The 25,585-nt window shown below is 48.2% G+C and overlaps 1 long non-coding RNA gene across 1 annotated transcript in view; it reads right to left on the minus strand.

The window, feature by feature from the left end:
* Nucleotides 1-1,531: 1,531 nt before the first annotated feature.
* LOC130152672 (uncharacterized) overlaps nt 1,532-25,585 on the minus strand; it is a 75,650-nt gene continuing 51,596 nt past the window's right edge. Inside the window, exons 6-9 of the long non-coding RNA XR_008823075.1 lie at nt 20,933-21,054; nt 9,336-9,412; nt 3,189-3,291; nt 1,532-2,582 (exon numbers count right to left, since the gene is read on the minus strand). This is a non-coding gene — a long non-coding RNA (uncharacterized LOC130152672). The remainder of the gene's footprint in view (nt 2,583-3,188; nt 3,292-9,335; nt 9,413-20,932; nt 21,055-25,585) is intronic.

Here is a 25,585-nt window from a genome sequence, read left to right on the forward strand (position 1 = left end):
GCCAGGCAACAGCTGCTCTTTGGGATTTAGAGGGCGAAGGAGACACTTACATTTTCGTGGGTTTACAACCCTCATAATCTGGGATCTAAATGAGCTCCTGGGCTGCATCCATTAGAGGTCCTGAACAACCCACAAAACTTGTGGGAGGGCAAAGGTGTCTTTCAGTTGCACTGGTGCCTTCCCTGCCCACCGCTGGTATGGAGTCTGAAATCCCCTTCGCTTCAGAGACAGCCTGAGCTCTGCCCAACGGGTCCTGTGCTGCTGGGCACCTACCCGTGGGCACCCCAGCTGGCTCTGGGTAAGCCTGCAGACCCAGCTCACTCCACGGCAATCGGAGCACCCCTGTTCCCGGCTGAGATCCAGGCTGGCAACTGAAAAGAAACAGGCAAAATGTGTAATAATACTCTTTTTACAGAGTGGGCACCACTGCAAGGAGAATGCCCAGCATGGCTGTCACTTCCTCTCCAGAAAACTCGTTTCTTGGTCTTTTCATCAGGTAGAGAGAGGGAACTCTATTTTCCCATCAATACGTCCTGGCCTAATTAAAGCTGGGTCCAGTGTTTCTATTCTGTTCGCAGCCATGATAACTTTAACATCTCCCCGAGAGTCAAACCCATCCAGTTGTTTCATGGCATGAAGCAAAGCTGCATTATTGTGGTGAGCTTCAACCCAGAAGCCTGCTCCTAGGCTTCTCATAATGCCAGCAACAAAAGTTCTTCTGAAACAATAATGCCTTCAGCCCAGAGACTGCTGCATGGGAAAACCTCCTGCTGGACCTCTGAAGGCCGAAGAGTTAATTGCTGATCTTAAAACTAGCAAGATGCCCAGATACCACAGGGCATGATCTGGTTACACTTGTGCAAACAATCTGGCACCAGGCAGTGACACACACACCTATGCATTTAATATTTCTATTTTCCCAAGCCTTAACCTCAGCTGCTGACATAATGGACAAGGAATATATGTTTGAGGTGGAAAGCATTCCTGGAAACTGGCTACTCTTCAAAGGCATATTTACTGGATGTTCCAATAGCCACAATTCAATAAATGTACGGCAATATTACACTGCATAAAAAGATCTGGGATAAAAGAAGAGTGAAACTCCAATTACCGTTCTATTCAATATTTTTATCAATGATCTAAATGATGTTATATAAATCCTTGTTGTGGTGAAGTTTGCAGATTCCAACAAGATTGGCAGTAGGGAAACAAGAAGCAGGACTGGACTATCAAAAAAGCTTGCCAGAGAACTAGGTGGAATGACGAGTTTAGCTGTTTTTCAGAAGGTGATCTTTAATGCACCTTCTGGGAGAAATTATATAGGCAGTTAGACTAAACATGGCTGGTTTAGCCCCTAGATTACTAGACTGGAGTCTAGCTCTTGCAGAAACTGTTGGAAGCAGGCATTTCTCTGTATTTGATGGAACGGAGGAAGCACTGGAAAGGCTCGGGTGGCCTGAAACACTTTTCCTAGCTGCCTTGAACTCCGCGCTGAGCTCAGGGGGATACTTCCACTGCTTAAGCTTTACATACTGTAAGTTATATGACTGTCTCTTCCCAAATTAAGCAAACACAGATTCCCTCCTGCTGAGCTGAAAATCTCAGTATCAGTTTCTCCAGTCCTCACCAAATCCTCACCAGTCTGGCTCTGGAGAAAATGCATAAAGAGTGCCTGTCTGCCCCGAGTTACAGCTGGGGAGCTGTGCAGATATCAGTGAGGTTTCAGGGTGTAACAGAGCAGAAACCAGCTCAGCATGCTCATCTTCTCAAGCTAAGTCTGTCCTTCTGTTTCGATAGATTAGCTCTTCGTCTGCATTTCCCCTTGCACAGTGATGCCAGCCTGGCCACGGCAACAGTGAGCAGCAAACAGCGGGAGGCCCCGCTTCATCCAACACCAACTCCCAGATCTCTTAACAGTGGCGGCTTTTGTTCTGGTTCCTGTCTGATCTCTCCAGCCCTGTCTTACAGTGCTCTACATTCCTCCTTCAGGGCCTCCTCCTAAAGTAACTCCATAAAATAGCACACTACTTTTCTATTTCAAATCCAGACCTGGCATCTGAGCAAAAATAAAAAGTGATCAATCACCACACTGACACAGGAGGGTCTTTTTTCCATCTCCCTTGATTTTGCAAGGTGAACTGTCAGAAGTGAAAATTCATCTTCTGTTTGAATATGTAGGGAACAGATAGACTTGGGCAGTGTGATACAAGGAGTGTATTTTCTAGATAAAAAAATGAATGCATTGCAGAGAATAAACTGATAAAGCTAATCTTACCTGTACATCTTCCTGCCAAACTTGGGCTGGAAACTCATCACAGCTAGGAGGTGAACTTCACGTCCCACCACTCTCATCTGATGCTGTGCCTCACACAGCACACCATCTCTTGGCTCCTAAATCCAAAGATGTCAGCGGGAGCCAGGCAACTTCTCCACTTGCAGACTGGATCCTGGGTGGAGTTTACCAGATGCCACTTTTCTTGGTGGATTCAAAATCTGTCCAGACAGTGTGATCCCTTCCCCCAGGAGCAACAGAGATGCTAATCATGAAACAAGCAACTTCCCGATGGCAAAGTATTGCTTCCCTGGAACAAAAGCACTTCAGAGTGAACAGTTATAAAAACAATAAAACAGGCTGTGCATGTTCAGATTAACTTTCATTAGCTGCTTCCGGGAATGAGAGGCCAGTCTGACCAGCTTCCTGCTGGCTCTTCTACAGCTGTACTGTCATTTGTTTTGGAGCAGGACAGCCCTTTTGCCATGACTCTCCTGACCTTCCCCACTTAGAACATTTAGGTCCACGTTGCAGAACTGGATTCCTTTTAGACAAAACTAAACAACAAGATGAGCTCCAGAGACCCACACAACATGTCCCAGCCACTACTGAATCCTCCACATCAGACCTATCCAAAGTAAATCTCCCAAAACGCATATGGGGGACCAGCACCACAAGTTTCACTCTCCAGACCTACGCCTACCATGTCTTGCTGTTTCCCAGTGCTGGTGTAACCGCTAGGAAGCCTCTGCCCCCTGCTCCCTGCAAGGCCTCACGACGCTTCCCCGAGAGCCCTTTGCAGTGCACAGCCCCTCTGCAAGAATTAGCCAAAATTTGCCCCATTCCACTCTGTTCTGGTTTAGCCAAAGAAGAGTTCCTCTATCAGGAGACAGGAGGTGGTACGCTCGGAGCTCACCTCTTACCCTGTTGTCTTGTGAATGCAGCCTTGAGAGGGCTTTTCCCTGGAAGCCTGGCTTGGCCTGGCGAACCCTCGGGCTCCTCTAACTCGGTGGCAGGCTCTGAATGAAAAAAAAGCCAGGGCTGAGGTTCGGGTAGGGAACCATATGTCCTCACGCTAGAGACACTGAAGGAAACAGAAGGTCAGGTGAATTCCCATAAAGAAATTAGCAGGATCGTTAAGGATTAATAAAGACTTCTGCATTTGATAAGTTGTTGTAGTGTTAACTTCCTGCAACAGTTTTTTTTTCTTACCTGTTGTGCATATGACCAAATTCTTTGCAAATCACCTCTGGTACGTTACCTGACATGCTCAGATGACAGCTTGTTTAAGACATGTTCATTCCCTAGTTATTTTCCAATTAGCATGTAGCTGTGGTGTGATGAGTAATCTTGTACAGAGAGAGGGAACCTTAATTTGCCTGCCCTTAAAACAGGTTACTATGATTTCTAATGAGTGTCAAACAATTGCAAATCCTAACCAACCAAAATAAAAGGTAACTGGCTAGTGTCAAATCTAATTTCACTAAACAATGGTATCATTAAATTCTCCTGCTATGGTTGATTTTCAGCTGGCAGTAAGAATGAGTTATATCTGCTACACAGGGATTTCAGATTTCTTCTTCAGTTCTATCTTTGATTTATTTAACAGATTTATTTTGTGGTTTACATTTTAATATTTTTGCCCTTCTGTTAATGATAACAGCTGTCTGAAGATTTGCAGTTCAGCTTCTCAATGGTGAAGAAATTAGGCAAGTGGCATGTGGGTATGCTGTAAGCGTAACTGGCCGCCTTTAAGCAGCTATGCTAACTCTGAAATACGGTGTTCGCTACCCCAGAAGATTGCTCCTGTTGCAGAAATCTCAATCCAAAAGCATCACTTTTCTCCCAGAAATGAACGCTGCTTCAGAAGCTGATTTAAATCAGAAACCAAAATAGAGGAAAAACCACTCTCCTGTTATTTTCACTCTTCCCCTATTCAGAGTCTCGTGTGACAAATCAGCCACTAGTTATAGTACATCTTCCAAAGACTGAACATTTTTTTCACAGAGTGGCAGAAAGAGGAGTGAATGTAATACCGTCACTGGAGTAGCGCAGTCGTCACATCACTCTTAAAAATTGGTAGAAAAGCTGCCGGGGAGCATCGCACATTGCCTGCCGGACAGCTCAGCCGTCTGGCGCCTGACGGGAGCGGGAGGAAGCCAAGGAAGTGCCTTTCTTGCCTGGACTGGCAAGATGTTGCCCAGACGTTGTGTAATGAAGAGTACCTAAACCCAGGAGCCCAGACGAAGGTGAAGTTCGGTAGCTCAGATGACAGGTATGATAAGAGCAGTGTTCACACAGCTACCGGGGCTAGGACACAGCTATGCTTCGGCATTGCTGTGTGCTGTGACAGGGCAGGGGCTAGAAGCATGGCCTCTGCTCCAGCCAGCTCTTCATCAACAAAGAGTGCGGGCACGCCACTGTGTGCGGACACGCAAGGCCAGGAACGCGCTGTTCCCAGCCAGCTCCCCCTCCCTCCACCGCAGCTATCAGGAACAGGGGAGTCCTGACTCACAGACACAAATACAAGCTCTCTCAGATATAACTGCTACAACAGCTACACACAGAATATCTATTTTATATACTATAATAAAACATGGTCAAACAGAATATATAATACTTGATACACTATAACAAAACATGACCACTCCCAGTAATTTTTATCAAACACTGCTGTGCAAATGTTTATGGTGAGAGTGTACTAAGGACTCAACGAACTAAAAATGAAGGAAAAATACCTCCCTGCCATCCTGCTGTGATTCCTCTCAACCCCATACCTCCACACACCTTACGGGGCAAACCTCCCCATCTCACTGAAAAGGCTTCAGCTGGTACCTCCAGTTCTTGGCCGCAGGTGCTGCAACTGCCACGGAGCACCATGGTCCAGTTGAGATCCTAGTGCAGTTCTGAGTCTCCTTACATAATTTAGCAAGATTATACTGCCAAAAAAGCAATTTCTCTGTGAGGAAAGACCAGTAAGTCTTGCCTGATCCCTCTAGCTCTGCATCATCTGCAAATTTAATGATCCTACGTGCTGTGGCGTTGCATAAATCTTTAATAAAAATATTAAAGAGCCCTGGCAGAGGATCTGCTGCTCAGTCACCTCCTCATTGACACTCACCCTTAGCTTCAAGCCATGACTCTGCCTTCTTGCCCATATTTTACCCTTTTCAGTAATAGATTATTTTAGCCTACATTTAGGGAGTTTGTACTACAATCCATCATGCAAAATTTTCTTAAAACCTTCTGGGCACCCAGATAGATGCATACTATCTAGACTGATAGTTATTTCATTAGCATAAGTGATCAAATGAGTCTGACATCATTTACCTGCAATGTATCCATGCATTAAATTTATTCTTTCTAAAAAAAAACATTTGCAAACTAACTGTAAATGAAGATTTCATAGGAACAACGCTCATCTTGAATCTTTGCCTCCTGTTGTTACTTCTGTTGTGATGGATCGCGCCCATTTTTGTGCCACTTTGAGAAGGGGCCAGACTAAAAGAGAGCCAGAGGGTACAGGAACAAGCATAGGGGCAAAAGAATTAACCCTCCAGAGAGGGCTGCTGCAGACAAGGGCACTTGACTCCTTTGACAGAGAGACACAGCACAAGGAATTAAGCCTGGCACGAGACACTCAAAATAGGATTTCATCTGATCTGATTTTCTATGGAACCTGATGAAGCACCTTGGGTAAGAGAGTGAGTGGAGCAGGAGCAGTAATGTCTGTCTTGGCAGCTTCCAACCACAGACAGCATCACTACCTTCTACATCTAATAAATCTACTTCAAAAAAGTCAACTAAAAAAAGCTGTTGCATGGCCAAACTATCCTCACCAAAGGAAGAATGTACTGACATGTAACCTAAATCCTTCCCACCACAATGCAAATCCATTATTTCTCATCCTACCCCAGCCTGACAGGAGAGTCGGGTCCAGTGAAGCTGTTTTCGGAGACCAGGCAGAAAGACCTGTTGTTCTTCCCTCAGGGCAACCGAGAGCTTTCTCTCAAACGGAACACTGCATTTCCCTCGCTCCACTGTCTGGTTGGGACCTGCACACTGGACAGACATTACAATCACGGTGAGAGATCTTTCTCCAGTGAAACAGGGCTTTGGGGGAATTTGCTAGCTTGGGGTTTTGGGCAGGAAAGATTGCCTTGCAAGAACAAAGCTGAAGTCCAGAGAACTAAAGTCCACCAATGTATTCAGTCAAAACATGCTTTCTTTATTTTTCATGACCACCCTGCCCCAGCCCACAGCTGTCAGCTCCCTGCCTCTTCCAGGTACCTCCTCTCCCGACCTGCAGAGAAGCCCAGGAGGCCTCCTCAGTTACTCTGGGTATGTAAAATGGCTTCTTACAGTTTCTTTACCCACCATGACAGCTTGTAGACACTAATGTCCTTCCATATAGGATTTGCCCACATCTGAATGCAGTTGGCAAACCTCAAGGAGCAGCCAAATCCTGCAAGGACTGGTGCTGACACCCTGCACAGGTGCTGCACTGGGGGCCTGGGGTCCATCCCAGCTCTGCTACTGTCCTCTTGTGCCACCTTTAGGCATGTCACCTTCCCCTCGGGGCCAGCTTCCCCTCCCACCTCCAGTCTGACTTGTATGTTTAAACCCTGAACTCTTCAGAGCAGAGACCAGCTCCTGTATTTCCCAGGATCCACCATGCAAAGCCATCGAAATCCACTTCCCAACTCTTCTTGCTAAAGGAGAGAACTGTCCTTCATTTTCCTGTTGGCTAAACATTCAGTAGAGGTTTTTCACATGGGATTTAAAGACTGCACAGGACACGACTTGGGAACTCCCCGCATAACACCTGTAAGTTAATTTTTGTCTAGGGAAGCACTCTTGCATAGAAGGATGCTTACAAAGGTCCACTCCACAGGCAGGCTACTGGGTAAGCTGCCTGTTACCAGCTGAATAATTAAATTACATTTTTAATTTTGACTGTGCTCTTCAACACAGCGAAGCTATGTGCAACATCCTGCTGAGGGCAAAGTGAGTCGAGTAGTTATTAAATGGTCACAGTTAAAAGGTAGAACAAAGGTCCAGTCATTAAAGCACGCACAGAACACCAAGCCTTTTCCACTATACAGTAATCCTCTGCAACGCTTCCCTACCACTTGGTGTGATAAAATAATATAGCCAGAAATGATATTTTTTTCCTTCTACGTATATTCTCGTTTGGTTTCTCATGGAAAGAAGTTTTCAAGCTCTTACGGGTTTGTCTATTGTGTTTAAAAAGAAATAAAAGTTAACGGTGACAGTCACCAAGGTGTTTCAAGCCTTCTGTGTTGGACCGGTCAATCAAGGGGATAAGATGTGTCCTTGGGGAAGAGCAGGTACCAGTGCAGCTTCATCCTGAGCCAGCCAGGGGCCTCGATTCAGCAAAACCCTCCAGTGTGCAACCAAAGCTGAAACACATACTTAAGCATCATTTACTTAAAAAAGTTTTAAGCACATATTTAAAATAAGCAGAGGCTTTGATAACTTGGGACCTCAGTCATATCTAAGGATCTCTAGGAAATAAAGAGGTACTGCCTATGTTCAAGGTATGTGTCCAAGCACAGGATACACGTCACTCCATGTAAACCCCTCAATTAGCACATAATCTGTAGACTACCAGGAAATCTTAAGTCTTTTCTCAATCAGCACCATCAAAGTCATGACAGTGCTGCAGAAACCATTCTCCTTGAATTATGTGTGATCATTCAAGCTAACCATGTACTGTACAATTAGTAAGAAAAATGAATAAAGTAACTTGCATTTAACAAATAGTACTGCCATTCTGATTGCAATTCAGTATTAAGTCACCATAAAATACATTCTGTATTTTGAGATTTTTTCCAGGCTTTTCAAACATAAAGTCTGATGCCCTTGCAGAGATTTGAGGGTCAGCAGCAACCAGGTAGCTTATCGGGTAGACTGACCTCTGGAGCAGGTTCCTAGCTGGATTAAGCACAGCTGTGCACTACTGTGAATGGAGAAAAACAAACAAAAAAATAATGGGGAAAATGATAGCCTTTCTCTCATTTGACAGAGATCTTGCTTTTCCCTCTTTTTTTTCCTTGCACATTTTCATAGTTTCGTAGACAGGTAATTACATGTCTGATGTAAAGACCAACCTTCATAGTTCATGCTTCAGAGCTGACAGAATTTGGTTGCAGCTTTATCACAGTAATCACAGATTCAGTAGAAATGCAGCTGGGATGCAGCTGGGCCGGAGGGGGAAGAAGAGCTCACTTGACCACCTCTTTGAGGTTTTCAAATGGGAGACCTGGAATCAGACATGGAATTACTGCCCTTACCTTTAGCTTCCTCCTCTAAGCATGGGAGAGAGACCTGAAGTAATGCAGAGCTGGGCTAAGCTCTCACAACATGACAGGGTTGCAAGGCCACCCCAGCTCGCTCTCAGGAGCGGGTTAGCACACCTGAGCAGAACTGCACCCAAGCCAGTCAATCTGTTCTCTCAGAAAGGCTAATTAAGTGGGGTGAACCGAGGCAGTCCTAAACTTGAGGCAGTTTTCTACCAGCCAACTCAGCATCTCAGCTCTGCAGTTCTGGCAGTTCCATTCCGACAGCAGCAATGGCAGAGCCAGCTCAATCTGCCTGTTGTCCCTGCCCAGGCATGCCCCTCATCTCCCACAGAGCCCTACAGCTACCCTCGCTTGGACTGAAAAACTTAAACCAGCTAATGGCTGGTAGCCATGTGGACTAGTGAGCACATGTCATTTGTGGAGGACAGGAGCAAGAAACATCTCTCTGAATTTATGGCATCATAGCCCAATCTTGCAGCTTCCTCTGAAGCATGGGGTGGACTCTGCTGGGGAAGAGAGGTGAGGACGCTGGTGTAGAAGGACTACATGGACATTTTCATAAGGACACTGGCCCAGAGGCTCTGCTCCACTGTCACTAGCTGGTCTGGGGAGGCCAGACTCAGCGGAACACTGCCAAAGGCTGCCAAGATCAGGTGTAAATGAACAAATGAAACAACGAGAGAAATAAGCAGGAGTGAAGTGAACAAACATTTGGTTTAACAGCAGCTTCCACTCACCTGGCACAGGATCTTGTTAAAACATCTTTATCTCGTCACCAGCACTGCTTGGCAACAGCACCATGCCATCCATAGGCCTGTAGGGCAAATCAACCTTTTTGTAAGATGTGAAGAAAAAAGAAAGGGCGGAAACAGCTTTGCTGGTTTTCTAGTAGAGAAAGCTGATCTCCCATGTACAGAACCCAGTGTTAAAGACTGGAGACGAAAAGAGTCCTGAAATCACCATCAAACATTTCCCTGTCTAACACACGCTTGTTCCTGAGTTCTTCAGTCATTATTTCTACAGGGTTGTGCCTGAAAGCACCTCTTTCTGACACATACGCTCACAGAATGACACGTATCCAAAACTGCTCCTGAGAAGCTCCAGCACTGGAGACTCTCACTCGCCAGCCCAGGAAATTTGCTCCCACTATTACTATTCCTACAACCTTCCTGTGACGATACTGAACATCCCTTGTTGTACATTAAGTCCATTCTTGCCCTCCCATTACCTTGCAAATATGCATAACAGATCTGACCCTCCCTCTCTGCCAGAGCATGACCAGGTGTATCTCCGTTGTCTCTTGCCCCAACGCTGCCAGTTCCTTCAGCCTGCTCCCTGGGCAAGCGTTCTCTAGATTTATGAACACTCTGGTCTGCTGCTCATCTCTCCTCGGTATGTGCCCCTCCTATCTTCCCACTGGGCTTTGCCTACACTCACAATCAGAGATGGTTTTACATATCTTGCAGGTGCAATTTCTATTTCATAGAGGGGGTAAGACATGAAAAGATCTGGTCAATCAGAGATCTGGGAAAAACCCACAAGAGTCGTACCTCTGCTCAAACCACGAGCCTAGACCCACTCAGAGAGTAACAGTCTAAACTACACTTTGGACAAGAAGATAAAATCAGGAGTATCGCAACTAAATTGGGATGTCTGGTCCCTTTAGCCATGTCACAACTGTGCTCTGCTGGTGCTATTGAACTCCCTTAAGCTGCCCTTTAGCAGCACGTCCCTTTCTAAAGCTGCCAGCGCCTTTGTTCTGCTCAAGAATAGCTGCCCGCTCGTGCACACAGAGGCAGGGGAAGGTTGGACACTGTGTGTTGCATTGTACTGTCAGGCTAAATAGAAGCTGATGGGATAATAATTAATTGCAGTCTCCCTGTAATAAAAGACAAGACAAAGCAAGAGATATAAATAAAATCATCAAAGGAACACACAGAATAGGAGCTGTGTCTGCATTTTGTGGGCAATTTACAAGCCAAAGGAAGGTTGGGAATCCAAGGACTGAAAAGCAATAAAAATCTATGGAGCCCTCACAAAACGGTGACAGCATCTCACTGATCTGTCTTGTTACCAGGCAGAGGTATAAATTCACTCAACACCTTTGTTGTTTAAGGAGCTGCAAAGGGAAGAAAAAAAAAAAAAAGGCTTGAAGTGTGAGTGACCCACCGCTCACTCAGACCCGAACAGCAGGGAGGTGCCCTCGGAGAGAACAGAGGAGACAGAATGGACAGAAGGCACCCAGCTCTGCTGTGAGGGCAACAGGCTGCCAGCAAGTGCCGCCAGCCTGAAAATATGGTCTGGAGAGCTCTGGGCAGCCAGGAACGCTTTCATGGAGACGTTTTTAACTGTCTTTGTACCAGGAGGGCTCCTTTCCTTATGGCCCACACAAAAGCAAACCCTGCCCTGAGCTATAATTTGCCAAACCCCAGCTGCCTGTCCCTGCTCTCTGGCTGTTGTCATGACCGTCACCTTCCAGCTTGGGGGAAGGAGCGGTGGTGAGGCAGAGGCAGAGCTGGGAGCCCCCTGCGCACCCCAGCCTCCCGAGCAGCTGCGACCTGGGGACACAGCAGGGGACACAGGGGATCCTCCCCTGCTCCCTCTCCACGGGGCTGTGGGAGAGGAAAATGGATATAAATGAGGGGGGATAGGAAGAGCGGGTGGGAATCAACTCCTATTCAATGCCCAGTTTGCACTCAAGTCAGATAAACAGGTGCCTACTCTCACAGCAACAGCCAGTTACACGGCACACCCCTCTGCGCGGCAGCCTGCCCGGCTCCGGGAGCATCGCATTCAGCTCCCCTCAAGGGCAGAAGAGCTGAAAGAAAATTATCGGGTGCTCTCATGAAGAGACACAGCCCTCAGACATATGGGCCAAACTGCTGCTGGTAGAGGCCGCTTCTCCTGGGAAATGGGCCATTATACATTCAGCTCATCTCCACATCACCATTATCCCACCATAGAGATACAGAGACTTCCCTTATTCATTCCCTATGTGAATGGAGAGGCTAGAAAGAGAGGGAAAGCAATGAGGCACATTCCCTGCCTCTATGGTAAAAAATTTTTCTTTTTAAGTGTATACATCAGGGACAAGCTGGAAGCACAGATCCCAAACCCCAGCCCCATTCTGGGCTTTGTTTTGTGGGTATTTTTTCTCACCCTCTCTTTTCAGAATTCTCCTTTCAGAATTTTCTTCTCTGGTTAAATGAAGCCAAGGCAAAGAAAGAGCAACTAATTAAAATGAACTATTGCACAATATACCCCCCAGAGGCAAACACAACCTTCTTCCCCAAAAGAACAAACAAGCCCTCAGCTAAACAATAACTTCCTTAATGCAGCCGGCAACGTCTTTCTTCCACCTGTTACCTAAACAACGAACAGAGCAACGAAGAGGAAAAAAGTCACCTCCTTTTCCCCACGCCTGCCTTGCCAGAACTTTCCATCTCTGCAGAGCAGCGGTGCCAGCCAGGAAGGGGTCACCTCCTCCCCCCCTTGCAGGGCTCTGCCTCGCACCGGGCAGTGTCTGTCAGCAGGAGCTGGGGGCCTGGGGGTGGTCACCAGGGACAGGGGACCATTACAGATCACTCCCTGCCTTGTGTCTCCTTGCAGACCAGGCTGGTTGGGAAGAAGAAGTGACATGGCCCTAGCTAGCCCGCGGGCAGCAGAGCTCTTGCCAGCCCAGGAGCTCTGGTCTGCCAGGAGGGCTACAACCTGCACCCGTGCTTCTGTGCAGGCCACAGGACCCCTGCGGGGCTGGCTGCCTTTAGGGACAAAGTCTGGGATCTGAAAGGAGGAGCTGGGGCTGTCTGAGCTAAGGGTCAGCTACAGCTCACCCGTCTTCGGGTGATCAGCTCTCCCTGTGCTCCAGCCAGTGGGCGAGGAGAGCCCAGCGTGTGCAGATGGAGCAGCTCTCCCTTCCTAGCGGTGGGGGTGAGCCAAGGATGTGGAGGCGCGATGCTCAGCAGTGCAGTATCCCCCAGCTGGCTCAAGAGAACTGAAAATGGACAAATGTTTCTATCACCAAAAAGGCCCGAGAAGGCTCCTGTCACCCTGCAGGTAACCTGCACTTACTGCTTAAGTTCAGCACATCTCAGGCCACAGAGCCAGAGTGTAGCTAATGCGCTGCATGGGAGAAAGAGACAGTGAGTTAATGTATGCCCTCGACTTCAAGCAAGTTGAGAGCTGCTCCAGAGAGTAGGAGAGATCTGGAAAACACCCAGATGTTTGTGGGGGCTGCTACCAGATCCTCCCTCTAGTTTGCAAGCAAGCCTGCGGGTAGGGAGAAGGGATGTAGGCTCCCAGCCGCTGCCAAGGGAAGGGTGTACTGCAGGGCAAATGAGCAGGGAAACCACAGCTCAGCTGAAGCTGTGCCAGCTCTGGCTGGGACTGCTTCTCATGCCTTGTCACCGTCCCACTCCATGAGACCACCCTTGTGCAGATCTGCCAGCTGGGGTACGCTTCCCATCACCCCCCAATCCAGTTCGGTCAGGATGAGCTGTCTTTTTCCATAGTCTGAACGTGTACAAACACTCTGTATCTGCCTCCTTGTCCCTCCATGGAAGGGATGGATGTATCAGGATAATATGTGATTACCAGGCGTATGGCTGGTGTTTCACATTTCACATCCACGGTCCCCACAGGTTTCAGAAGACAGCCACAGCCCAGCTCACTCCTCACAAGCACTCCCAATCCAGACCTGTGTCAAACATAACTTAGCCCAGGACATTTTTAGAGGGATTCACCTAGTACTCTTTAGGGCGGTCTTGTAGTGCCAGATTACACAACAGAGCTGCAGGACAAAGGCATCCTGGACCCATAAAGTCACTGGAGATTGCAGCTTGATGAGGAAGGTTGGGACAATCCTTATTTCCTCACCCCAGGAGTCCTCAAGTCTGAGTTCACTCTCTGATACATGAAACGCATCAGGAATCTTGGAAGCGGCGAAGAGCATTTGGCCCAGGTCTCTGGCACCTGACAGCCCCCAAAATGATGTGCAGCCTGCTCTCTGCCCTAGGAGGGTACGGGCCTGCTCCAAGCAGCCCCCCAGCTCTGACACCAGCCATGTGTAGCAGCACTCGGCTAGGAACAGAGCCTCCTCGCCCAAGAGGGACAAGGTCCAAAAGCCTCTTCCGTCCAGTGCACAGTCCTGGTTGTGATCTCTGACCTGAAAATCAACATTCTTCCTAAGGTTAATGCACAAAACCTGGGGCTCACCCGCCAAAACCCCCACTAACCTCATCCTTTCATGCCAGCTACAGTCGACTGGATGGACAGAAGTGCCCACTGAGGCTGGGAGTGTCACGGGGCAACTGTTGTGACCACAGGGCATGCATGGTAAAGCTGACTCCTGCGAAAGATCAGATCCCCAACGTCAGCACATTCAGAATAAAAAGATCCTGTCAGCAGGGCTTCCACACAAATCTGTTCTACTTTGTGCTGTACAGAACAGAAGCACAAACAGTTACTTACCTGAGCTGCAGGAAGAGACCCGACAGCAGAGGGACAGTAACCTTTAGCTGAAATATAGTAACTTAAAAAACCCCAAAATTCTAAAGATGGAACAGATGCTCATCTATCACATCTTCAGCTGGAAGAGATCCCCTTCCTACTAGCAGCCTGGGGTTTTTTTTTTACCTGCATCCAGGCAACAGGGACCATGTTCACTGATACAGTCATTATTACACACACCGCTATGACCTGCTCGAGATAATTCCTGCTCATGGGCAGTGGAGAAGGAAAGCAACGGTATTTGGAACAGCTCCTGTTCAATTGTCTGGAAGGTGATTGAACGCTGTAGTGCTCAGATCCATACTGGCAGTCAGGCAGGAACAGGTCAGAGGTGACAGAGAGGATTGTGCCATGTGAATATAGAATTTAAAGAGTAATATCTCACTGTGATCCCATGTAAAGCCCCTTGTGCAGTGTGAGCAGTAGGAACAGGTCCGAAGGGAAGCTGTCTGTGCTGTGCTGCCACCCACAGCAGCATCCAGAAAGGAGATGATTTGGTCCCAAGCTTAGAAACTACTCCAGCCTTTGCACAGGAGGAGGGAAAGGGTGCAGGCATCTCCTCTGCCCACCCTGAACATGGATCCCACACTATTGCTCCTTTGATCTCAGCTGCTGGCTTGCAGCCTCAGGTGGCTGAGCAGCCAGATGCAAGATAATGCCAGGACCTTGAACTCCTGCATTTATTGTATCTGAACCATCTTGCCTGCCATGCAATTTAGGAAATATGACAAAGATTCAACATGGGTGTGAGCATGCTCACACACAGAACCAAAAGCAGTTCAAGCTTTTTTATCAGTAAGTGATAACACCTGGACTTTGAGTATATATTCAGATTAGTTTAGTAATTAGTAGTCAATATCCTTGGCAACAGGACATATGAAATGCAAGCAAGAGGCTCTTGTGATCTTCTGTCCTCATGCTCTTGGATCCTGGACTACATGGCACAAGGAACCAAGTGACTACAGCCACGGTAAGTGGCTGCTCCTGTCCCAGGAAGAATGCTGCAGTCCCGTCTTCGTGCTTTGCACTCCAAGATCTGCAGCCTTGTTAGAGGCTTGCTAGGATATTTGGAAGGAGGCACTTGGGTGAGACTCATGGATTTTGCATGAAAACAAAGGTCATGTCAGAGATCCTGTTGGATACGACATACATACACATGGGGGCCCAGCCCACTCTGAAGGCTGGGCAGGTTCTTGAGCCTTGTGAGAAGCTGAAGAATACAAGAACTGGAGGCATTCAAACTGCTTGGGACAACTGCACCGCAGTGACAGGCTTGGGTTGGGCAGATGCTTCCAGCACGTGGTGCTCAAAGACACCAGTTCCCTGCCCCTCAGACTGCAACACACTTGTCTGCACCTGCAGACCCATCCAGGGAAAGAAGAGCCAGAGACAAAGCATACAGGATGGCCGTGATGATCTAATCAAGCTGTACTGCTAATGCTAAGAGGAAAGAAACGCTGTACCCTGTAGTTTATTTCTGCTTTGCTTTACTGTATGTGCCCTAAGAGAAAAACCAGACATCAGCCGCTGTCACTGCTGTAGGATTCTCAGAAAAGAAAACACTCCATCCAGCCAAGTTCCCAGCAGGCTGAGCTCCTGCAGACAAGTGTGCACTGGATCAGGACTGAGCAGGTGTAGTAAAACTCTCCCTCCACTGGAGTTTTTACAGCACCCAAGGAGCTGCAGGCCTTATACTAATGCTCCACTTGACTTTCCAAGCTTTCTCCTTCACTCACGTCCTCTTGTGATTGATGCAGAGCTGAACGCCCCATTCCTACAGCAGCATGCAGAAGGCAAAAAGCCATTTTCTTGAACTTCCCCTTTCAGGTAGATCAGATTTACCTGCTGCAGCCACGAAGCAGCTCAGAGATAGCAACGGCATCCTAACAGGCTGTTCAAGGGCAGGATGGCAGAGAGCTGCTAAGTCCTGAGGGGACTTGTCAGCTTAAACTTTATCTGCTCGAGACCTGCAAGCCCTGAGCTAGTGCTTGCAGAGTGTCATGCTTGCAGAACAGCTCCAGCACTTCTACAGTAGTTTCTCTGTTTTTCACAGGAGTTTTCTTCCTTCACAAAGGTTTTGGTTTACAAGCATCTTCTTTCTTGTGAAGTCTCTGCTGCAGCGTGTCTGTGGTGCTGCTGAGCTGATGTGTGAACACGCCACATCTTCCTGGCCGTGGTCCTGTGAACTGGTTAAGGAAAACAGCCACATGCTCTGAACCCAAGGGAACCTCCAGGGTGGCAGGGTTGGACAAAACTCATCATACCAAGGCCTGGATGCTCCATAAACCTGGTGCATCATGGTGCGACCATGCAGCCACCTGAAACAGAGCTGCGTGGGAGGCACGGGACTGCCATCAAGAACTGTAGGAGCAGAGCTACTTGGTTTGCTCACTAAAAGATTGAAGTTGCACCAACTCTAAGGACCCTACTCCAGGGTCTAGGACAAACCTTTTATCAAGGCCGAACATGAGGATGACGGCCAGGGAGCCATGGCTCCAGCTCAGCAGTGCCGTTCTTCTCTGACTTGATCTTCATCCCTCAGCTGTACTGAAATGAAGTTTGTCCGAGACAAACGCGTACGGCACACAATGTCAGCTTCAGAGCAAGCTGTGAGGAAACAGATTGCGTTCTCTGTGCAAACCAAGACAAAACCATTCCTCGGTGGCTTCTCTTGTGGGACACTTCAAAGGCACCACGCATCCACAGTGCTGCTGCTGCCCTGGGGAAGTAGTCGTTGAATACCCTCCATGAATGAGAAGTAAAAATTAAGCAGTTAAATTTGGCAAGTGCATCACAATAAAGATCCGTGAATGCTCAGCTTCTTATTGAACCTAAGGCGGGCTGTTAATTCGTTATTCACTTCCCAGCCTGGAAGGAAAAGCATGTTATACCCGAGGGCCAGAACTGATGAACAGAGCCATAAATCAAGCAGTTTACAAGACCAGCAATTAGGAAACAAGCCGACAGAAGGGAGAACTCTGTCAGTAATAAAGCAGACACACCACAGGATCTGCTGTGTGCTCAAAGCAACTGGGGACACCCAGTCCTTCTCACACTCCCATCTCTAATTCTTCGAGTCATTTGCTGCCTTTTCCCTCTTCCTTCTACTTCCCTTTATTTCCTCTACCCCCCCTCCAGTTTCTCCTCTGTTCTCTTCCCCCTCTCTTCTGAAAACCCTGTTCTTCCAGAGAATGCAAGAACACACCTGCTGAGCAAATGGATTTACCAGCTGTTAGCGAGGAGCACCAGCAGCCACGGAACGACGGATACGCACAGCCCTGCGAGTGCAGGTGGTGCGGGGGGGAGCGGCACCCTGCTCCCCAGCCGAGGGGCTCCAGCAGTACCTCAGCAGCCCCTTGGTAGGGGGCAGCCCTGTAGGTCCCAGGACAGTGTTGCTGGGGGAGTAAGTGGCAATGGGCAGAGCTGCTCGAGTAAGGAAGGGCTGGGATGACTCTAACCACCTGCCTTCTGCCCTAGTCATCTCCTCCGATCTCTTGTCCAGCACCAGTCAGATCCAGCTCCTTCGACTTTGACAGCAACTCCCAGCACCCTTCCAACACCTCCTGCTTGATTTCTCGTTCCCTCTCCTTAGTCATCACTGCAAATCCTGTCCTTGCCTTCCTTACACACAATGATAGAATCACAGAATCATGATCTCCTGGAGCTGAGTCACCGGGTAGCCAAGCGGGTTTAGACACCCTTGCTGGTCCCAGTTCCATACGCAGCTCAGCACCACGTTGCCCTCATCCAGTCCCTCCCAGGAAGGCAGGCTGTGCCTGGGGCCCCCAACACTCATTTCTAGATGCTGTGTTGCTGTTGCTGCAGGGCTCCGTGCAGCTCAGGACACTGGCAAAGCCACTGTTCTCCGCATACCATGCAGGCACACGCACATGAAATCTGAGTGCAGGACATGGGTATTTAACCAGGCTCTCCCACTCTCTCACGTATTGAGAGAGTATTGAGCTGGAGGGCCAGCTCAGCACACTACCACCTCTCCAGGACACCATATATTTGGGAAATCACAGCCAGCAGTGATATATTTTGTCTACATTAGTCTTTGGCACCCGGTATGTGCATCAGTCTCCCTGCCACAAGAGGAGTATGGCTATTTATGAGCCTTATTTTTCCAAGGTAGGAGAGAGACCAGACACTCCTGCAGTCATCCCAAAATTGAATGGGTCCAGCTATGCCAAGAATTAAGTGTGTGATATTCCAGTGCAGCCTGGAGGAATCTTTTGTAAAGTCCACTCTGTGGAAACACTCCCTATTATCACCTCTCAAACACCTTCACAGCAGCAGAATCCTGGGGTAAAGGCAAAAGAAACAATATCAGCGGAGTTATGGAGCCCCACAGCACATGTTCAGCCTCCAGCACTCCCGCACGTCTCAGCTCACTACACCAACGCTTTCCATGAGGTGGAGTCTTCCAAAGTAACAAAACGACCTCAGCTGCCAAAGCCTTTTCCTTTCGACACTTATCCTCCCTAAAGCCAAGGGTGACTCTTGCACGACACTAGGCATAAGCACACCCTCTGGAAGAGCTGTGAGCTGCCCCTTGTGCAGGCAGGCACAGGCAGAGGTGACCCAGCAAAGGTCCCACCAGCCCCCTGCTGGGGAGGGCATGAGGAATGTGGGTGCCCCGGGGTTCCCAAGCCAAGGCCACATGTCACCAGTGACCACAGCCACTTCCCAGCCAGGCTGCTCTCTGCTCTGGCCCAAGGTGTGGGGCAGCAGGGTGAAGTCAGTTTGCCTTCAGCACATCAGAGGCAGGGCTGACAGTCACTTAAAGGGAGCAAAGTGCTGCCTTTGAATGAGCGTTACTCTAATGCCCTCCAGCTGCCTGCAGTTTTGATCTTGAATGGAGAGGCTAAAGATTTGTCTGGAAGAGTTGCTAGCCCACAACAGGAGGAAACATCTCCTCTAACCTTGAACACTGAGAGGCTAATAATCCGCCTCCCCCAGCGCCAGGGCAGGCAGGCTTTGATGAGCTCTTTGGCAAGTGCTGTAGGAAGAGGCTGCAATAGAAAGTTAACTAATTAGGTCGTTGCAGAGCAAAAGGAAATAAAGTAGAAATTTTTTCTCTGCAATGCAGAGTCCAGAGAAGGAGCAAACAGCCACATTGCTGGAGACCGGCTGCACTCCATGAGGAGCTGGGGAGTGGAATGGGTTTTAAGGTCTTGAGAAAAGCAAATCCCAGACACCAGGCCACAGCACAAAGCAAACTCAGCAGCGGGGGACTCCCTGGGAGAAGACAGGAAACCCTCTTCAAATGAAGGTTTTTCCTACCCAGATCTGGGCAATCCGCTGTGAGCAGTTACATTTTGCTTATCCAAGTTCCCTCCCAGGCCAGCCAGCCACAGCTTGCACAGCCAGCACGGCTGGACAGTTTCTGAACAACCGTGCCTCACCCCAGACATGCTGTTCTGTTTGATGACAGGTGAGATCCCAACTGGCTGCGTGTGTGGCTTGCAGAAGTGTGCCCTCAGGTATCCCAATCCACCATCTTGCAGTCCCCTGAATTCACAGAGCCATGCAAGGGGCACCCACGGCCAGCAGGCCCCTGTCAGAGAGCATCCGTGGAACTATGCTGCTGTTCACCACCTTGGAGCACTGAGCCCCGCAAAGATTTCATAGGTGGTCTTCTACTGCACCGTCAAAAGTTCCTTAGCTGTCCATGTTGTATAGTAAGGAAGAACATGAGAGAACAACAGCTGCTGGGACTTTGCCCTTGGGTTTATTTTTCCAGAAATGACACAGAGGCTTTCCATGGCATCAGGAGGGCTTTTGAGTGGTACTTGATGGAAATTCCAGCCCCTTGGCTCTGCCCCACTCTGGGAAGGTCAGAGCTCTACAATAAGCCATATGTTCAGTCTTGGCTTCCCCTCACAATGCCAAGATGTGTCTGCAAGGAATAAAGCCAGAGGGAAAGTTAACTGATGGCCACTGAAACAGAGCCTCTCCTTGGCTTTCACCCTAATTAACTATCAAGAGGCGGTGCCGGAAGGCCCCTGCATTGCCAATAAAGAATGTGGGGTTGGTAATTAATTAGTGGCCTATCGGGATCCCAGCACCTCTTGCCCACAGCCAAGCTCTATAGATTGATACAAAGGGGATTTAATGGAAACACAGTAGTTTCCCCATTATGGCCTTAAGCAAAATAGAAGTAGTTTTTGAAGGAACCTCATTTACAGTCCTCTCATATGAATGATGCTTGACACCTAACCCTGCAGGTACAGGATTATATTGGAGAGGAACCTGTCTGCAGAATACAGGAATAAGACAGAGAGCCCCTTAAGTAATTTGGTGAGCTATTTATGTTCACCATCCTCCATGCATAAGAAAACAGCAAGAGGAGAAGGAAGACAGAGAAAGGCCTTGCACATCGTTGTACAGCTGACAGCACTCCTGGAGCCTCGGACCTGGCAACTCATACCTCTGCCTAGAAAATGAGACAGCCCCACTAAACCATGACCCAAGCGTCAAGATGGCCTGTTTGGAGAGGGCAGGAAGGGGTTGGGATTGAGCAGGGCACAGGCATCTGGCCAGGGGCTCAGCTAGGATCTAGTCTGAAACCCCTCCAAGAAGCAGCTAGGGCTCCCAAATCACCTCTGATGTAACTAGCTTGAGTAACTAACCAGTGCAGTTATGTCAGTTAATCTTCCTGGTAATCCTAGATTTGCCACATACCCCATGTAATCTTGGCCAGGTAACTTAGCTTCTGTACGTCATTCCATCCTTCCATCCCAGCAGCTGCTCTCCCTTTCAGACAGGACTAGCAGAGGGCAATGGAAGTTTTCTCCTGTCAATGGGAATTAGACTTGGTTACCTTAGTTGTGGGTGATTCTTGCTTTCTGGCTAATAGACAGTTTTGCTGGGCTGGTAACCATGAGGCCAAATACCACAATTCCTTCCTGCAGTAGGAAGCTGGAGATGAAAGATGTCCAAGAGCTGGAACAGAGACAGCAAGCAAAAAATCAGGTGGTCAGGTGGCTCTTTTCACTGCTCATGTAGGGAGCAGTGATAATAGGTGACATCTAAGCACCAAGTTGTCAGGCCCAGGGAAAAGAGGAAGGTCAAAAAGGGCATTAGGAAATCACATCAAGGCAGTCTGAGATATCCTTAAAAGATGCTTAGAAGACAAGACAAGGAACAGCTGCCAGACGTCAAGGGATGATCTTTGTGGCTTGGGATGGAATAAGACTTTTCTAAGGGTACTGAGCGTCTGGCACCACATTATGAATACCCACTCTGCCCACATCCCACACTGTCACAGCACAGACAAAGCAGTCACCTGGCTGAGAACCAGGTATTCCCGGGTACGAGAGTCTGAGCTATCACAGTATCTCACTGGCAGCAGAAAGGAGCTAGAGCACGGGCTGACATACAAAGAGGAAGCCACTTGGACTTAAGTTCTCCCTATGAAGGGAAAAGATGCCCCATACACAGCCAAAAGGTGCCAGAATAACATAAACAATTTCCCTGGACCTTTTTATTCCCTTATTCTAAAAAGTTGAACAGGCCGCTTGCAGGTTATCACCTCCTGGTCTTCCTCCAGCTCTAGCCACTGTTCCTGCAGGCTTCACCCCTCTGTGTCGACTATGTTTATCCTATACAGCAAATATATCAGCATTAAGCCTGTTCCTTTCATCCACCAAATGCTATGCTTTCTTCACTGCTCTTACCCTCCAAGAAGTTCTACAGACCAAATCTTCCCTCTTGGACTCCCAGGCCGGGGTGAGCAAAGCAGTCTGATCAAAAGCTTGACTTAGCAACCAGGGATGCTGCTGCTCCTTCTGCGCAGCGCACTGTATTGCAACCCCTAAATGAGACCCCCTCACAGATGTTGCTGTACATCTTCTGCCCAAACTTTCAGTTGCCTCAACTTCCTAACAAGTTCTCTGGCTCATTAACCTTTCATTTTGCTTCTCTTCATCTCCTCTGTTCAAGCTGGAGCCTTTCCAGCTCCCTCTCCTGGCTTGATTTTCCTCTCCCTTGTCGTCTTGCTCAGAGAGGTCTGCCATGCTTGCTCTTATATGTCTATTGGCAAGTTATAGCATCTTCTTGACACCATCAACTTCATGTTGGCTGCTCTCCCAGGTGGCCTCCATACTGGGAGCTATTGTAACCTCTCCTTTCAAATTCCTGTGATATTCCTTGTCCAAACAATCTCATCTTGAAAGGATCAGGATTTTCCTCTCCAAGAGACATCATTTTCACTCCTCTCAGTAGGCCCTCATTTTTCCACATAAAGCTGTCAGTTCCATGAAAATGTCAACTTAATGCTCAGAAACCATCAAGAAACAGATCAAGTGGTATGAATCATTTGGAAAGAAAAAAAAGAACAGAACAGAAAAATCTATGAATCATCCACACCTTGGATACTGCGTGCACTTGTGGTCCCTTCATCTCAAAAGGGGATATCAGAACTGAAACAGATTCTGAAAAGAGCACAACAGATGGTCAAAGACACAGAGCATAATTAAAAGCACAATTACTGAAGCACAATGAAGTAGGCTCAGACTCATTAGTGTGCAAGAGAAAAGGCTTGCGGGGAAAAAGTAGGGGTGTGAAGTCATTATCAGTCTGAAGGGGGGTTGGTGCTTCACCTTCTCTTCCAAAACAAGAGCTCAGGGCCACTGATGAAGCTAGGAAGAGGTAGACCTACCCTCCCTAAGACCAGGGAGACCATTCTCTCTCTCTGCTCTTGAAGCTGGTCATTGCTTCAAGTGTCTCAGGAACAGAGGACCGACCAGATTCATCTCTGCAATTCCCAGTATTTCATTACTCTCAGTCAAATGTCCTCTCTTTTCTCTTTCATATTAGGAAAAAAGCCCATCCCAATGTTCTCAGAAGCAAGTTGATTATACTAGTGCTGAAGGCCCTTCCTCGCCTTTCCCCATCTGTCATCTCTCATTCATTATGAAGGCATCAGCCCCCATCTTCTATCAGCTCATAGCACCAGTCCACCCACCAGATTTTCAAGGAAGCACTGTCGCACTTTTCTTTATTCATGCTTCTAGAAATGAAAAACACCCACAAAGCTCCCTACTTGTCTTCTTCAAAATCTTCTTTCACTGTGATTCCTACAGCAAGTTTGACAGTGCAGCACCAAGACCTCAGTCAGAATCACTTCACTCTTCTCTGTTCACCTCCACCAGTTTCGCTCTTTGGTAAGGAGCTCTTTGGGGCAAGCCTCCTCCCTCTAGCTTGTACAGTTCCATACCACAAAGCTTTGTTTTGCAGCTCTCATGCTGAGAGTCTGCCACAGGAGCTTCCCCAGCTGCATCACTCATTCATCATCTTCCTCTTTTGCTCCATTTCTTCCTCTGAAGGACCATGGGAGGGACATTCAGCCCCCTTGCTATACAGGTCCCACTCTCTTCCTAGACTGGTTGAGCTGAAGCATAAAGGCCCAGAGGTTCTGCCCTACTGCTCCAAAACTTCCCCATTCCAGCCAGCAGCAGCCTTCAGCCCTGCAGGGGTAACCCACAGGAGCCAGCTATCATCCCCAAGCCAAGGAGACCCCAGCCCAAAATCTGTTTCAGAACATGACTCTGCTTCTACTCAGAAGTGTAAAACATAGGCGAACACACCACCAAAGCAACTCTGCTACCCAACCGGGGTCACTGCTTTCTAGTCTCCTTCCCTTCACTGTCCTGCTCCAGGCTCTGCAGCTACAGCAGAAGCCCCTGCTTGGCTCCCATAGTCTCCTCTTCCTTCCACCGCCTGGGCCAGGGGATCCAACGGGCCAGGCTGGCCCGAAGTCCTCTCTGCCAGTAACAGAACAGTCACCCTGGGTACACACTGCGATGTCCTGCCTGTACTTGCAAGTCCATGAAGAGGCTGGAGGAGCTTTAAGAGCACAGGGGAAACCCAGCAGGTATTAAGCTAGTGATAAACGCGCTTTGCAAGCAGAGAAAAGGCAAAGATTTTGAAAAAGATTTCACACTCAGCTACTGAGCACTCAGCTCCAGGAAAACCCAGGGACAGGGATGCAGAGTGGCAGAAGAATCCCTGTGCTTGAAGACAGATGAAAGCTGACTGGGTGATGCCCTGACCAACTGGACCTCACTTCGAAACCAGCTGTGCTTTGAGCAGGGACCTGAACTGAGACCCAACATTACCCTCTGGCTATAGGACTATACATCCCTGAAACAACAGGCACAGTCGATTGCATAGCTTACAGCAGGGCTCTTCTGACCAGGCATGCAGCATGCAACGGAGCGCAGCTCTCCTCGGCTCACTGGCAGAACATACCCATGCAACAGGAGTACCTGGCTCAGTCCCTAAGCTGGTTGCCCTTTAGATATAGGAGGACGGCTCCTGTCTCGACCACATTCCCACAGTCTTGCCAATAAGCCAGGAGAGGGTGCCCCTGGAAAAAATCTAAAGGAAAATTGAAGTGCTGGAGTGAAATTCTGATTGATTTGCATTTGAATTTTAGTAAAAAAGCACTTACATCAATGTCTGGCTCGAAAATAACCCTTCCAGGTCTGAAAGTAGTTCATAAGAGCCTTGCTAAAGCACAGTTCTTGGCAGTGGGTGGTGTCTGTGGGAGAAACACCAGTTCCCACTGACAAATACTGAGAGGATGAGAAATATCCCTCCTTCGCTCACAGAGACACCTCAGGATTGGCATCCTGTAAGGAGGGATTTTACATCCTCATCTGGAGATCATAATGGAAAACAAGGGTTTCAGAAAGCCCCTTTATAACCCAGAACATCAGAGTAAGTAAATGTGTAACATCTCAGATGTTTTGCTGAAGATGAGGTGCCATAGGCTTTTGATGGGATTCCAATTAATTCCACTACACATAGAAATCTGGCTTTAACTCTTCTTGTGCTCTTAGCTTTAAGACCTTTTACTTCCAAGCAGACTGTTATGAAGACTTTCCACCAAACGGCTAAATGCAGCAGTTGACGGTACTCATTTTGGCCAAGACTTTCCTTGGCCCTTTCTCCCTTGCTGCCAAGCTTGGCTCTCCCTGACAGTGCAGCATGTGGAGAAGGAGGACTAAGCTGCAAGGATATGGGTTGAAGAATGTTGGGTTTTGTTAACGGCAAATGTTTTCAGGGACCCCTTCTGAATGGAGGTCACTCGAATTTGCTTGGAGCTTTCTAGCCCCGCACCCTCAGTGTGGTGGAGAACAGTCCTGCCAGCAGGGAACTCAGACCTGAAGTCCTTGTTCAGGGTTATGTATTTCAGGACTGGCAGGAAAGTAGGGAGGAGCAGAGAGACACAATGGGAAACATCAGAGAGTTCCCTTGGAATAATCCCTTCCATGGAGAGGGGTTCAAGCAGCTATGGGCTCTTCCCAACCATACCTTCCAGATCCCCAGGATCAGTCAGAAAGGGGCTGAGTTGTAATTTCCACAGCCTGTCTCTGGAAACTACACCCATTAACACTTGAACAGAGAAGGGTTCAGCACTGGATATACCCTTGTTTTCCACATATGTAATAAACAGGCACACTTGCAG

This window comes from Falco biarmicus, chromosome 7, assembly GCF_023638135.1.
Source record: "Falco biarmicus isolate bFalBia1 chromosome 7, bFalBia1.pri, whole genome shotgun sequence".
NCBI classification, from domain to species: domain Eukaryota; kingdom Metazoa; phylum Chordata; class Aves; order Falconiformes; family Falconidae; genus Falco; species Falco biarmicus.